Source organism: Natator depressus, chromosome 24 (genome assembly GCF_965152275.1).
Source record: "Natator depressus isolate rNatDep1 chromosome 24, rNatDep2.hap1, whole genome shotgun sequence".
Lineage (NCBI taxonomy): Eukaryota > Metazoa > Chordata > Testudines > Cheloniidae > Natator > Natator depressus.
This window is the reverse complement of record NC_134257.1, coordinates 11,599,115-11,612,433: the sequence shown is the minus strand read 5'-3', so window position 1 is coordinate 11,612,433 and position 13,319 is coordinate 11,599,115. Positions and strand designations below refer to the sequence as shown.

Sequence of the window (13,319 nt, the reverse complement as noted above, 5' to 3'; positions counted from 1 at the left end):
GTTAGGGGTATAAAAGAAAGAATCAAAATCACTGTCTGCCTGTGTAAGCGCCTTCTCTTACTGTGACAGTCTGAGGCCCTGTTCTTAGGCTAAGGCCTTTGGCTAAGCAACAGAGGCAGCCATAAGCTGGGAAGCGACCAGTCACATCCTCACATTCCAAACCAGTCACATTGAAATAAGGTGCTATTGGGCTGTTAGGAATACAATCCTGTCCTGATAATTCCTATCACCTCCAGAGAAAGATGGTTAAAGAAAACTTAGTTTGATAGCATCCTGTCAGGCAAGAAATCACTTTACAATAGTTGTGGTTGTGAAACCCTCATTTCTGTATGTTTTATCTTTATGGCCTCCACTTTTCTATTGTTAATCTGTCTGGTTCTCTAATTTTTTCTGTCTGCTGTATAATTAATTTTGCTAGGTGTAAGTTAATTAGGGTAGTGGGATATAATTGGTTAGAGAATTATGCTACAATATGTTAGGATTGGTAAATTGATCCCCTGGTTAATTACCTGTACTCATAAAAATTTACACCTTATTTCTAGTCTGAATTTGTCTGGCTTCAACTTCCACGCATTGGATGGTGTTTCTCTCCTACATTGAAGAGCCCATTATTAAATATTTGTTCCCCATGTAGGTATTTGTAGATTGTAATCTTAACCTTCTCTTTGTTAAACTAAGTAACTTGAGCTATTTGAGTCTATCACTATCAGGCCTGTTTTCTAATCCTGTAATCATTCTCATGGCTCTTCTCTGACCCCCCTCCAATTTATCAACATCCTTCTTGAATTGTGGACACCAGAACTGAACACAGGATTCCAGCAGCAGTCACATTAGTGCAAAGTACAGAGGTAAAATAATCTCTATTCCTACTTGCAATTCCCCTGTTTATGCATCCCAAGATCGAATTAGCACTTTTGGCCACAGCATCGCACAGGGAGTGACCCCCAGCTGACCCCCAAATCTTTTTCAGAGTCACAGCTTCCCCGGATAGAGTCCCATGTTGTAGAAACATGGCCTACATTCTATGAGATGTCTACATTTACATTTTGCCATATTAAAATGCATATTGTTTGCTTGCACCCAGTTTACCAAGTGATCCACAATGCTCGGTGATCTGTCCTCTTCATTATTTACCACTCCTCAATTTTCGTGTTATCTGCAAACTTTATCAGTGATGATTTTACCCAGGTCATTCATAAAAATGTTAGGACTAGTCTACACTAGAAGCACTACAGCGTCGCACTGCGCCACTGCAGCATGTCTGGATAAGATGTGCTCATGAATGATAAATCCATGTCCATGAGGGGCAGTAGCTCTCCCACTGTCCACACTGGTGCTAAGGTCAGTGTAACTTACCTGGTTTATTCACATCTCTGAGCAACATAAGTTATACTGAACTAAGTGGTTGTGCAGACCTGGCCAAAAACAGATTGCTACAGGACCCCATTAGAAACACACCTGCTCAGGGATGATTCGCTGTTTACAATTACATGTTAAGACCTTTCAGGCAGCTTTTATCCATTTAATGTGCGCCAGGTTAATTTTATATCTTTCTCCACAAAGGACCATTTCATTGCTCCCTCCACTCAAGCCAAATGAAGGGTACCTAGCACACCCATCAACTCCCTCCAGGTCTGTAAATGATCTATAGATAAAAACCCTACTTGAATTGCAGGATGATTGTCAAATAATTGCAAATGAGTTTCAGACAAGACATGGAAAATCAGAGAAAAGTAATAATGGACCCTTATTAATTGCAGTAATTTGGAAAAGCCAGAGAAGACCTATTTAAGAAAAATTTGCTAGAACAATATAAACACTCACGTATTATGTTAGGCCTGCGAATTTTTTGACAATCAGACTTTTTGCTGCAACTTTATTAAAGTCATTAATGTGCGGGGCTCACAGAGGGAGCCCACGATGCACGGGGCTGGCAGACTGAGCCCCAGCCACTATCAGCTCAGATAAATGGCGTTCTACTGTACCAATGGGGAAAAAAGTACAGTGTTGCAAACCTCTAAATGTATGCAAAATTGTGGCCTGTGCAAAGTAAGCTAATTAAAATCAAAATTCCAGTGGAAGCCTAATATTGCAGGATCTACAATATAGCAAATTAAGTAGGGCCTTATTTGTAGATTAAAGACACCTTGGTGGCAGCCATTAATGCCTTCCAGAATAACAATATGATGGCAAACACCAGTGTGGACAATGCTCAATGCAACACAAGCCTGCTACCATCACTTCAGGTGGAGGCCAGGGCCACAAAGCAGGTACGGGGCCACAGGGGGCCCTGTCAGAGAGTGGCAACAATTCAGATTTTTTGGGGCAGGGCAGGATTCCAGTCCCCATTCTCTCCACTCCCTAGATGGACCCCATTCCAGGCCCTGCTCATCCCCCCACTCCTCCCACAGGCGACCCTTGGGGGGGAGTGTTAGCTCAGTGGTTTGAGCATTGGCCTGCTAAACCCAGGGTTGTGAGTTCAATCCTTGAGGGGGCCATTTAGAGATCTGGGGCAAAAATTGGGGATTGGTCCTGCTTCAAGCAGGGGGCTGGACTAGATGACCTCCTGAGGTCCCTTCCAACCCTAACCTTCTATGATTCTATGACCACAGGTCTCAGCTGTGGAATCTGCTCTCTGTCTTATACACAGCGCATGAGACAGTGCCACCAGAAGTCGAGTTTTCAGCAGACTCCCCTGCGCTACACCATTCAGGAACAGACAGTCCATGTGCCAGCGCCCAACACCAGTTGTCCCGGCTGCCCCCTCTCCCCCACTCTGTACAGAGGGGTGGTCAAGTCAAATTTCAGTGGCGGATTTCAGCTGGAGCAATTCTCTGGACTCTCCAGCAGTAGCCATATTGAGTATGGGCCCATTACTTCACAGTGGTCAGGTCAGGCCACGCGCCCTGCCCAGATCTGCGACCTATGGAACTTTGAGCAAGTGAAAATTGGCACCACTGCTGTCAGGATGAGCCTAGCGCCCCAGACAGGGTTGCCAGTTTTGGTTGGACGTATTCCTGGAGGTTTCATCACAGGACATAATCTTTAATTAAAGATTAATCTTTAATTTCTGGAGACTCCAGGACAATCCCAAAGGGTTGGCAACCCTAGCCCCAGAATATGCTAATCCTGTCCTGTGTCATGGCCAGGTCATGGGCAGACAGACCTAGTGGTCAGAGCCATAGTCCACAGTCATGAGACAGGTGTCAAGAGTCTACTAGGTCAGGGGGTCAGAGGCAGGAGACAAACTGGAGATCAGAACCACAAGTCAGACGCCAGGAGTCAAGCCAGGTCAGAATGGCAGGAGCAGGACTGAGCTCAGTTGTTCAGACAGCTTTCTGCTTCTACTGCTGACTTAAGTAGGGCCATTGGCCAACTGGCTGCTCTGGGACTCTGCCAATAGGACCTTAGGGGCAGAGCCTAAAACTGGGGCGGGGCTTCTTGGGTAAGCAGCTGTCAGCAGGTTGCCAAGTGGTGGGTTGGAGTGCGGCTGCTCCTTTGGACCCAGGTTCAAGGCCCGTGGGTCATGACATCATCCACTCCCCTAGGGTGCTCTCTGGGTAAAACGGGTCCAGGTTTCTCAGGGTGGCTCCTATGGAAGACCCGAACCAAGGCAGCAGCATGAACATTCACTGCTGGCTCCCAAGTGTGTTCCTCTGGGCCGTAATCTTCCCACTCCATCAGGTACCATGAATTATCCTGCTAGACCTTGGAATCAAGGACTTCGTGAACAATGTATTCCTCCTGATCTTGTGGTTGCACTGGTGGGTGCAGTGATTGGGCTCTATGGGGAAATGTGTTCTCAGTGTAGGGTTTGAGAAGTGAGACATGGAATGCAGGGTGGACTCTGAGGAAGCGGGAGCTCAAAGGTGACCAAGTTGATTTGTTGCCAAATCTGGTACAGGCCAAGAAACCAGCGGTCTAGTTTCCAAGAGGGCCTGTCTGGGTGGAGGTGTTCTGTAGAAAGCCATACCTTTTGTCCTATGGAGTAGGCAGGCCCTTGTTGGCTATGCTTGTCCACATGCTTTTTGTAATCCTCCTTTGCCTTCTCAAAGTGTCCTTTCACCTCTTTTTGGGAGGGATGGATGTGCTCTAATTGGTCCGAGGCCAATGGGTTGCAGAAGGATGTGGGTAGTTGTGGGTGAAATCAGTGGTACCCATAGTTGACAAGGAAGAGGCTGTGGCCTGTGGATGTGTGGTCTGTATTATTACGTGAGAACTCAGCATATGGTAACAGTGTGGACCAGTTATCCTGATGATGGTTGGTGTAGCATTGTTGGTATTGCTCTAGGATCTGGTTGATTCTTTAAGTTTGGCCATTTGACTGAGGGTAGTAGGCACAGGACAGGTGCACATAGACCCCAATAGACGTACGGCCTCATGCCAGAAGTGGGCAGTAAACTGGGAGCCCCAGTCAGAAGTGACGTGATCCAGGACTCCATGAAGATGGAATATGTTGTTGGTCCAGACCCAGGGGGTTTCCCCTGCAGAGGGTAAACCTGAGACGGGAATGAAGTGGTCCATTTTTGAAAAGCGATTCACAACGGTAGTGAAACCACTGGATTCTGTATTTCCACCACAAAGTCCAAGGAAATGGCCTCCCAGTGCCGAAACAGGTGTACAAAGGAGATTGCAGCTCAGCTCAGCTCATTCTGGGCTGAGTGAGGAGAGCAGTTGGGTGCAGTAGCCTCCTGCCGGGAAGCTGCCAGGGCTCCATGTCACCAGGACTGAGCCTTGTAGCCGAGCCACAGGAGGCCCTTCAACAATGGGAGCCAAGGGTGACGACTTGCTGTCATCAGCAGAAGAGACTTCAGAGACAGACCGCAGAGGAACACAGGAAGGACCCCCAATACAACCCACTATGATGACAGAGGGACCAAAACAAGGGTAGGAAGCGATCCAGGGAATGCGCTTAAAGGTACCAGACCCTAGGCTCAACACAGGGGCTACTGTTTTGAAGGGCCCTGGGTCGGTACCTGGTGGAGTAGGTGGGCCAGGTTCACCAACCTCCTCCCCTGACACATCCCGAACTGTAACCACTAGCTGAAGTGGCCCTGGGACTCTTGTCTTTGGGTGTTACACCCTGGAGTATTGCCAACAGTTGGTACTGCCAGCCTAGAGCAGTGGTCTCCAAAGTGCGGTGCGCGCTCCTGGACCTTTGATTCTTCAGCGGCACGCCGGCAGCAACTCAGCCCTCCCCTTTCCATCTTCAGAGGCAGGCCGGCAGCAACTCAGCCCTCCCCGCTCCATCTTCGGCGGCACGCCGGCGGCCACTCAGCTCTCCCAGCTCTGTCTTTGGCGGCACGCCGGCGGCCGCTCGGCTCTCCCCGCTCCGTCTTCGGGGGCACGCCGGCGGCCGCTCAGCTCTCCCTGCTCCGTCTTCGGCGGCACGCCAGCGGCCGCTTGGCTCTCCCCGCTCTGTCTTCGGCGGCACACCGGCGGCCGCTCTTTTTTTTCTTTTTTTGCTTCCCTAGAGCTGGCCCTGGGCGTGCGCGCTCCAAAAAGTTTGGAGACTACTGGCTTAGAGCACACAGCCAACCCCTGACAATGGGACAGGGCCACACCTTTGGGACAAGGCATCAGTCTCACCATTTCTAGTTCCAGGTTGGTAGGTCAAGATACCGAATGAACCTGACCACAAGTGAGGGAGATTGGGCCCAACTAGTCGTTATAGAGACAGTGAAGGAGGTAGTACAGCTTGGGTACACAGTATGTGCTATGGGATACTACAACTTTCTGATGGAGGCACCATACCAAGGGAGCCTGGATGGGTTTTCTCTGAACCTCACCTCTCTGATGCAGATTGGGACCCAAGCCCTTTGGCCAAGTGTGAAGATGAAGGAGAAAGTGACAGAGGCTGTGACAGACAACACCAAATGGGAATCACTGGTGACTGATCTCTTTGCACTCTCTTATCCATTAACACCACTAATTTGGTACAAAGGAAAATAGAGCAATTGGTGCCCATTGCCCAGATAATAGCTGAGCAATAAGCAATTGGGGATGATACTCTTTAGGCAGTGGAGACACTGTGGTGTGCCACCAGAAGAGGCGAGCTTGCACCCCCTGGCTCATACTTTAAGCCTAATGTTGGTGGTGGTTCAAATGATTATTACCTTTGCAGTCTTGGGAATGTCCTGGTGGGTAATCAGCTTGAAGAAGAAAGCACAGAAAGACAGGAATGTGTTGCAAAAGAAATGAATGCTGATATGAAAAGAAAGAAGCAGGAAATTAGGTGAGGCCTGGCCTGACATAAGTAATTAAGACATGGAGGGAGGCCTCATGTTTGGAAGGTAGGATTAGGGAAGGAAATAAATGATTAGGTTGAGAACAGAATGTTTGTGCTAAATAAGATAAATAAATAGGTCAGTAGGCCAAGAGGACAGAATGTCTGAGCCAACTAAGATAAGAGGGAAAATACTCAGGGAACTATTTACCATGAACTAGATAACAAGGGACAACAAATATAGAGATGAGGTAAAGAGCAAGTCAAATCATGGTCAGTGCATGAACAACACCTGCTGCTCCTGAAAAGTAACCAAGCCAAGCCAAAAATGTGTGATGCAGCGTATAGTAAATGCAATGAGATGTGTAATGTATATAAAAGGAGAAGGTTTCTGTGTAACTATGGAGTTGTAATGTACCCTGCATCCATCTCCCCCACGTTTGAGTTTGGTCAACTTCAGCATAGCACTGCTGTATGTAATTTGCCATTTGTACAGACACATTTCCTGTTAGTATCAGTCCTAATTTGGGGTCAGTGACACTGCACCCTAACTAAGGCACAAGTTATTCAAAACAATCTTGTTCAGTGTCAGATTACCAATATTGAATCCTGACAGCAATATTTTATAAATAGTCGACTGTTCATTCAGTAGCTCACCTGGAAAACAGCATCAGCAAGGAACAGCTCGATCTATATCAACTACTGGTGTGTCACAGAGCCATGCAAACATGAAGAGCACCACACACGGCTTGTTATGCCAGAAATGTTGTTGGCATCGCAACTCCAGTGTGTGGCCACAATAATTTAGGCCAATCCAATGGATCAGAGAAGCTAGCCACTCCTGTCTTCTGCCCAGCAAAGCTTACCAGATGGTGACAACCAGCAGTAAAGGCAACCTATGTCATGGATGGACAGTACCATGTAGTAACTAATTACAAGAAATTTATATATAAAGGCCTCATTTCTGATGTCACTATTCCAAATTCCTGTTTTACTCCTCATGTAGATAAAACTGTGGAATGTATTGTAATAGTGCCTATCCCAGTTTTTCACAATGAATTTAAAACTACAAGCCTCAATCAAAATCCCAGAAATAACATTCCCAGGCCCACAATACAGGACTGAGATCAACTGCCAGAAGGAAACTGTCCACAGGTCATATGAGGGAATGTGCAGACCATTGGACACATGGGGCATGAATGCATGGATGAGCAAAGCAAAATGGCCATAAAATAGTGTTTAGCCCACTGGATCATTTTCATGCATTATGCTTTTCCAGGATGATGGGTAAACATTCTCCCCATAAAAAGACAAAAAGCTGTGGAATGTAGTAGAGAGAGAGAGGCTGGAGCACTGGGCCTGGTGCAAGATCTGAGGCCTGAACCAGAGGCTGTGAACCAAAGTCAGGCCATGTATTAAAGCAGATGCTTACAAGATCACTATCCAGTACATGGACTTCACAAAGTTACTGCTAATGTACTACGCACTAGATATTTACATAAATATATTCCAGCTAGTACAGATACATCCCAATCTAGTACAAGATAAGACGGTTTGACCAAATAACGAATAGGGATGTTGTGTTCAAGATATCAGGAACAAGGGGAGGTAACAAACAAATGTCATGAAATATATACAGTGGTACGTAGGTTGTTGATCCCAGTTGTTTGTCTATAAATGTTGGAGTACCTCACCTTAACCCGTTGTCCAACCGAGGGGGCAGCAGAGAGTCCCACTGCTGACTGAACTGACTCCATTGTAACAAGCATATGTATGTTAGTGTACGTATAGACGTAGATCCAGGGAGCCGGTTCCGTGCTTCATTGACAATAAACCTGGCTGAGCACCTCTGCCACCAGACCAAGTCTATGGTCTTTGTTTATGAGTAACATTGAGGTCTGCTGAATGAGCAGGCTGCCCTGTCTGCGGCTAGTAGTGATAACGTTGGAGCTCCAAGGACCAAAGCACTGGGCAGCCTGAATGCCGTTACTGAGGCAACAACATTCCAGACTTCAACACTTAACAACAGAGATCACGGTATGTGGGTAGAGGGACCACTTTTTTCCTCTCTTCGTTCTCACAGTGCTCACCTATGTGGATGGCAAGGTCCACAAGGGCATCTAGGCCCATAGGTGTCTCTGCACAGGCCAGTTCATCTTTGATTCGTGGAAGTCAACGAATGGCTACGCAGGTGGTGTCGGAGAGAAGGCTTTGGATTCTTTGACCATGGGATGGTGTTCCATGAAGGAGGAGTGCTGGGCAGAGACGGGCTCCATCTTACGAAGAGAGGGAAGAGCATCTTTGCCAGCAGGCTGGCTAACCTAGTGAGGAGGGCTTTAAACTAGGTTCACCGGGGGAAGGAGACCAAAGCCCTGAGGTAAGTGGGAAAGCGGGATACCGGGAGGAAGCACAGGCAGGAATGTCTGCGAGGGGAGGGCTCCTGCCTCATATTGGGAATGAGGGGCGATCAACAGGTTATCTCAAGTGCTTATATACAAATGCACAAAGCCTTGGAAACAAGCAGGGAGAACTGGAGGCCCTGGTGATGTCAAGGAACTATGACGTGATTGGAATAACAGAGACTTGGTGGGATAACTCACATGACTGGAGTACAGTCATGGATGGTTATAAACTGTTCAGGAAGGACAGGCAGGGCAGAAAAGGTGGGGGAGTAGCACTGTATGTAAGGGAGCAGTATGACTGCTCAGAGCTCCGGTACGAAACTGTGGAAAAACCTGAGTGTCTCTGGATTAAGTTTAGAAGTGTGTGCAACAAGAGTGATGTAGTGGTGGGAGTCTGCTATAGACCACCGGACCAGGGGGATGAGGTGGATGAGGCTTTCTTCCGGCAACTCACGGAAGCTACTAGATCGCATGCCCTGATTCTCATGGGTGACTTTAATTTTCCTGATATCTGCTGGGAGAGCAATACAGCGGTGCATAGACAATCCAGGAAGTTTTTGGAAAGCGTAGGGGACAATTTCCTGGCGCAAGTGCTAGGGGAGCCAACTAGGGGGGGCGCTTTTCTTGACCTGCTGCTCACAAACCGGGTAGAATTAGTGGGGGAAGCAAAAGTGGATGGGAATCTGGGAGGCAGTGACCATGAGTTGGTTGAGTTCAGGATCCTGACGCAGGGAAGAAAGGTAAGCAGCAGGATACGGACCCTGGACTTCAGGAAAGCAGACTTCGACTCCCTCAGGGAACAGATGGCCAGGATCCCCTGGGGGACTAACATGAAGGGGAAGGGAGTCCAGGAGAGCTGGCTGTATTTCAAGGAATCCCTGTTGAGGTTACAGGGACAAACCATCCCGATGAGTCGAAAGAATAGTAAATATGGCAGGCGACCAGCTTGGCTTAATGGGGAAATCCTAGCGGATCTTAAACATAAAAAAGAAGCTTACAAGAAGTGGAAGGTTGGACATATGACCAGGGAAGAGTATAAAAATATTGCTCGGGCATGTAGGAAAGATATCAGGAGGGCCAAATCGCACCTGGAGCTGCAGCTAGCAAGAGATGTCAAGAGTAACAAGAAGGGTTTCTTCAGGTATGTTGGCAACAAGAAGAAAGCCAAGGAAAGTGTGGGCCCCTTACTGAATGAGGGAGGCAACCTAGTGACAGAGGATGTGGAAAAAGCTAATGTACTCAATGCTTTTTTTGCCTCTGTTTTCACTAACAAGGTCAGCTCCCAGACTGCTGCGCTGGGCATCACAGAATGGGGAAGAGATGGCCAGCCCTCTGTGGAGATAGAGGTGGTTAGGGACTATTTAGAAAAGCTGGACGTGCACAAGTCCATGGGGCCGGACGAGTTACCTCCGAGAGTGCTGAAGGAATTGGCGGCTGTGATTGCAGAGCCCTTGGCCATTATCTTTGAAAATTCGTGGCGAACGGGGGAAGTCCCGGATGACTGGAAAAAGGCTAATGTAGTGCCAATCTTTAAAAAAGGGAAGAAGGAGGATCCTGGGAACTACAGGCCAGTCAGCCTCACCTCAGTCCCTGGAAAAATCATGGAGCAGGTCCTCAAAGAATCAATCCTGAAGCACTTACATGAGAGGAAAGTGATCAGGAACAGTCAGCATGGATTCACCAAGGGAAGGTCATGCCTGACTAATCTAATCGCCTTTTATGATGAGATTACTGGTTCTGTGGATGAAGGGAAAGCAGTGGATGTATTGTTTCTTGACTTTAGCAAAGCTTTTGACACGGTCTCCCACAGTATTCTTGTCAGCAAGTTAAGGAAGTATGGGCTGGATGAATGCACTATAAGGTGGGTAGAAAGCTGGCTAGATTGTCGGGCTCAACGGGTAGTGATCAATGGCTCCATGTCTAGTTGGCAGCCGGTGTCAAGTGGAGTGCCCCAGGGGTCGGTCCTGGGGCCGGTTTTGTTCAATATCTTCATAAATGATCTGGAGGATGGTGTGGATTGCACTCTCAGCAAATTTGCAGACGATACTAAACTGGGAGGAGTGGTAGATACGCTGGAGGGGAGGGATAGGATACAGAAGGACCTAGACAAATTGGAGGACTGGGCCAAAAGAAATCTGATGAGGTTCAATAAGGATAAGTGCAGGGTCCTGCACTTAGGATGGAAGAATCCAATGCACCGCTACAGACTAGGGACCGAATGGCTAGGCAGCAGTTCTGCGGAAAAGGACCTAGGGGTGACAGTGAACGAGAAGCTGGATATGAGTCAACAGTGTGCCCTTGTTGCCAAGAAGGCCAATGGCATTTTGGGATGTATAAGTAGGGGCATAGCGAGCAGATCGAGGGACGTGATCGTTCCCCTCTATTCGACACTGGTGAGGCCTCATCTGGAGTACTGTGTCCAGTTTTGGGCCCCACACTTCAAGAAGGATGTGGATAAATTGGAGAGAGTCCAGCGAAGGGCAACAAAAATGATTAGGGGTCTAGAGCACATGACTTATGAAGAGAGGCTGAGGGAGCTGGGATTGTTTAGTCTGCAGAAGAGAAGAATGAGGGGGGATTTGATAGCTGCTTTCAACTACCTGAAAGGGGGTTCCAAAGAGGATGGCTCTAGACTGTTCTCAATGGTAGCAGATGACAGAACGAGGAGTAATGGTCTCAAGTTGCAATGGGGGAGGTTTAGATTGGATATTAGGAAAAACTTTTTCACTAAGAGGGTGGTGAAACACTGGAATGCGTTACCTAGGGAGGTGGTAGAATCTCCTTCCTTAGAGGTTTTTAAGGTCAGGCTTGACAAAGCCCTGGCTGGGATGATTTAGTTGGGGATTGGTCCTGCTTTGAGCAGAGGGTTGGACTAGATGACCTCCTGAGGTCCCTTCCAACCCTGATATTCTATGATTCTATGATTCTATGATTTCTTTCTGCAAGCCCCACCGGAATTGGTACAGCTGCACTGCTTCATTCCCCGAGTATCTACTGTGAGGCAGTGGAAGTGTGCCACATAAGAGGCCACTGTGCCTGTAGGGTGACCAGCTGTCCGGTTTTCAACCAGAACACCCAGTCAAAAAGGGATCCTGGCGGCTCCAGTCAGCACTGCTGACCGGGTTGTTAAAGGTCTGGTCAGCAGCGCTGCGGTGCTAAGGCAGGATAGTCCCTCCCTGTTCTGGCACCGCGCTGTGCCCTGGAAGCGGCCAGCAGGTCTGGCACTATTGCGGGGGTGGAGGTGCCTGCCCCGAGCACCGGCTCCACACTCCCATTGGCCAGGAACCAGCCAATAGGAGCTGGGGGGCAGTGCCTGCAGGCAAGAGCAGCACGTGGATATTTCTGTCCCTCCTCCACCCTAGTGCCAGACCCACTGGCCGCTTCCAGGGCGTGCGCAACACGGTGTCAGGACAGGCAGGCAGCTTGCCTTAGCCCTGCTGCGCTGCTGACCAGGAGGCGCCCAAGGTAAGCCCGCACCCCAACCCCAAACCCCAAACCCCTGCCTCAACCCTGAGCCCCCCAAACCCAGAGCCCCCACCTGCACCCCAAAGTCCTCATCCCCAGCCCCACCCCCGAGACCACACCCTTAGCACAGAACCCATACCCCCTCCTGCACCGCAACCCCCTACCTCAGCGCTGAGCCACCCCAAACTTGGAGCCCCCTCCTGCACCTCAAAACCCCTCATCCCCAACCCCACCCCAAAGCCCATACCCCCAGCCAGAGCCCTCACCCCCTCCTGCACCCCAACTCCCTGCCCCAGCCCAGAGCCCCCTCCCACACCCTGAAACTCTCATTTCTGGTCCCACCCCACAGCCAGCACCCCCAGCCCAGAGCCCTCATCCTCTCCCACACCCCAACTCCCTGCCTCAACTCGCAGCCCCCCCCCACATTCCGAATAATCCCTTGGCCCCACCCCCCAGCCTGGACCCCCCCTCCTGCACCTCAAACCCTCATCCCCAGCCCCACCCCAGAGCTCACGCCCCCAGCCAGAGCCCTCATCCCCTCCTGGACCCCAAGCCCCTACCACAGTCCAGTGAAAGTGACTGAGGGTGGGGCAGAGCGAGCCACTGAGGGAGGGGGAATGTAGTGAGTGGGGGCGGGGCCTCAGAAGGGGCAGGGCTATGGCTGTTTGGTTTTGTGCCATTAGAAAGTTGGCAATCCTATGTGCCTGGCCCCTACTGGAGCCTCCTCATAGCAACCTCAGCCTTTCAAGTTTGGTGCAAGGCAACAAAGATGATTGATCTTGTCTGGAGAAAAGCATCCCAGTCTGACAGCACTAGACTGTGGCCTTCCAGCTGGGGGAGGCCCAGTCTAATGCATCTCCCGTCAGCAGGCTGATTACTGGCCAGAGGCATAGATTCTGGGGGGCATCCGGAACAGAAGGCAGCTTTGGTTCACGAAGACCCAGAACCACCGGCAACTCCCATGTAACTGTTCTGGTGAGGGTATCGTAGGCCCCTGTTCCAGGCAAGGCACCACAGGCTGTGCTCACAGCATGGCATTCTCAGCACTGAGCTGTCTCACTTGCCCCTGCAGCTGCTGGTTGCTCCCAATCAGTTGCGTAACTTGGGCTTGCAGGGCTTGATTATCTGCCTGAAGACAGACGGTCAATTCAGGCGAGTCCAATGCTTCTGATGGCTGTGGCAGTGCAGTTGGATCCATTGTTCTCATGCTGGGTTCAGTCCTGTAG

The 13,319-nt window shown here is 49.5% G+C and overlaps 1 protein-coding gene across 6 annotated transcripts in view; it reads right to left on the bottom strand.

Annotated features, from left to right (window-relative positions):
* The window catches only part of LOC141977382 (serum amyloid P-component-like), a 59,907-nt gene that overhangs the window by 27,396 nt on the left and 19,192 nt on the right, over nucleotides 1-13,319 (bottom strand). The window contains exon 3 of one of the 6 annotated variants that reach the window (XR_012636211.1): nucleotides 12,879-13,313. The exons of the other annotated variants lie outside the window; for them this stretch is intronic. The gene's annotated coding sequence lies outside the window, so the exon portion shown is untranslated. Of the gene's footprint in view, nucleotides 1-12,878; nucleotides 13,314-13,319 lie in introns of those variants that run through there. 6 annotated transcript variants of the gene reach the window in all.